General features: G+C 36.9%; 1 long non-coding RNA gene across 1 annotated transcript; it reads left to right on the forward strand.

The window, feature by feature from the left end:
- Positions 1-1,494: 1,494 nt before the first annotated feature.
- LOC110881483 lies at positions 1,495-2,662 on the forward strand. The gene is made up of 3 exons (XR_002559754.2): positions 1,495-1,573; positions 2,122-2,178; positions 2,622-2,662. It is a non-coding gene; the product is annotated as an uncharacterized LOC110881483 (long non-coding RNA).
- The last annotated feature ends 212 nt before the right edge of the window (positions 2,663-2,874 follow it).

Below are 2,874 nucleotides of genomic sequence, written 5' to 3' on the forward strand. Positions count from 1 at the left end.
GGAGAGAGGGAGAGAGGGAGAGAGAGAGAGAGAGAGAGAGAGGAAGAAGGCGGCTGCAATGGAATGTTTTTGGGGAGAAGGAACATTAGGGTTTAAGGTAGGGTGACCTTAAATAGGCACATACTCACACCCTATATGCCGAACACTCAATCGTGGGATCCAGCTGCCCTTATTCAGCAATGGTCGCACACTTGTGCGACCTGAATTAATTAAGGGGGTGTGCGGCTAGAATTGTGGCCCAATGAGCTGCATAGTGTAGTCCACGAGGACCTGGGCCAATCAGAGAACAAACCCAATTATGTTCAAGTGTATGAGCTCACTAAAAGTGTGCGGCTACTAGGCTTGTGTGGCTGAAATATTATATAATAATAATGACAACAATGATCTTTTTGATATTAATACACAATACACATTTCATTTTGCAAATAAAATTTCAGATATATATAAACCTTCTTAAATTAATACCACTCATTAATAAACAGAATTACATAAACAAGGAGAAACGGTACGAAACGAAACGTGCGGGTTGTCACATTATCCACAAGTTGAAGGAAATATCATCCCGAAATTTAGCGTATAGATACTGAATAACTAGGTGTTTCCACGGGGTGTCACATCATCCCCAACTTGATTGGGAATTCCGTCTCGGAATTCAGCACTGGCTTCATTGATGGACCCCTTGTCTTTGAATAATTGGGGATACTTGCGCATCATTTGGTCTTCTTTTTCCCAGGTAAACTCTGGGCCACGATAAGAATTCCAACGTACCCGTACTGATCGGTATCTTGCTGCGCTTGAGAGATTTGATCTCTCAATCCATGATTTCAACTGGTTCTTCAACGAAACAGAGTTGATCATCGATAGTGAGTTCCTTGAAAGGAACGATGAGAGTTTCGTCAGATAAACGCTTCTTCAGATTCGACACATGGAACACGTTGTGTACACCACTGAGTTCCTCAGGTAGATTCAGTCGGTATGCCACAGTGCCGATCTTTTCGGTGATTTCAAAAGGTCCGATATAATGCAGATTAAGCTTTCCGCGTCTGCCAAAACGGACTACAACTTTCCAAGGTGAGACTTTCAATAACACTTTATTCCCAACTTGAAATTTCAACGACTTTCTACGCTTATCGGCGTAGCTTTTTTGACGGTCATACTGTAACACCCCGAATTTCGTATGACACGTTCTAATATTTTAACCGCAGAAAACTTTATGAAAAGAAATGGTAAACATAATCTTTACCATCATTAAGGTTTTATAAATATTAATAAACCTAATAGCCTTATGTATGCATGAATGTTACTAGAATAATATGTAAATAAACAAAAAGGGAAAGTGTTATGTTTTTAATAGATGAGGGGGTTAAAATGAAAATGTTAGATTAAAAACACCCAACACAAAAAATGGCCAGTGAGTTGTATGTGGGTGTGTGCGATCGAGAATTGGGGACCAGGAAGAACTCTCCCATCATCTAACCCTAACATCATAAATCTATCAAATTAAAAGGGAAATTGAAGGCTAGTTGAATGCATGAACTAAGAATGGTGATCACCTAAGTATTTCCTACATCAAGTAAGTCGAATTTTGCAATTTGGTGATGTTTGATTTAGTGGGTTTAGTGTAATTCGTGAATGTAATGCTAAATTCAGTATGATTAATGGGTGCTATGAAGGTCTAGACATCATTAGATGCTAAATTTTGAATAGGAGCATGATTAGGGCAAAACCCACTTGTAAGTCAAGTAATGTATAGCGATTGTGAAGTTTTGTATGTTAATTTGATTGTTGATTGAAGAAATTGTTATGAATAATTGATTTAGAACTATGTGCTCATGATTTGAACGGTAGATTTCAAAATAGTAGGATGTTTATGTTAATCAATGAGAGAACTATGGAAATTGTGCTTAGGATGCTTGTACATTGTGCTAAACTAGTGATACGCACACAATGTGTTTGATGAAAAGCCTAAGTGAGTTTAGTTATGATTTTTACACGGATACTTGTTAAGTTAATGCAACTTCTTTATGATAATGATGTGTGTGATTAATAGACGCCATACGTACTATAAGGGTTGTGAAAGTAATGTTTATGAAAGCTAAAGTATGAGATTATGACATACAGGCACGAAGAAGGAAGAAGGCGCAAGTCACTCGAAGGCACAAGCATCTCAAGATCGCGGTAAGTTCATATGAACTTTATTTACTCTAAATATAGATTTATGAATGGTAGTATTTGATACTATAGATTTGTTGTAAATTTTCATTACGGGTCATGATTGATTTGATGCAAAGAGTGAATTGAGAAATGTTCTAAAGATGATGTTGTAGTGAATGTGAAAGGACCCGTTTAAATGGGTGGGAATGATAAGTAGAATGGTTGTTGGAATGTGTGGTATTGACTTGTTCATAACGGGTCAAATGATGTAAGTATGTTGAAAAGTATGGTATGTAACGATTCATTGCGAATGAGTCAGAAAGGGATATGTTGGATGTATCCGAATGGAAGTAAGGATGTTAATAAGGTAACATGTCATGTTAACGGGTCGAACAATGATAGGTAATTAAAGGATTTAAATTGTTATGCGTTATGAACTAAAAATGTTTTGTTGTTATGAATGATAGGTAAATCCCTTGCTTGATTGCGGTGCACCCGGGCTGAACACACACAATGTCGACTTTCTTACACGCTTCCGGTTCAAGTGGTTTATTATGTATGGGTCAAAGTTTTCATTTTGTGATATTGTATCAAACTTATGTTTAGTATGTTAGTATGTAGTTTGGATTTCTAAACCTTTTAGTGTGGTTGTACAAAATGTTTATGGTGAACCTTATATGGTCACCACTTTGCTATTTTTGAAAGATGTTGTAAAACTTT

Source organism: Helianthus annuus, chromosome 10 (assembly GCF_002127325.2).
Source record: "Helianthus annuus cultivar XRQ/B chromosome 10, HanXRQr2.0-SUNRISE, whole genome shotgun sequence".
Classification (NCBI taxonomy): Eukaryota; Viridiplantae; Streptophyta; class Magnoliopsida; order Asterales; family Asteraceae; genus Helianthus; species Helianthus annuus.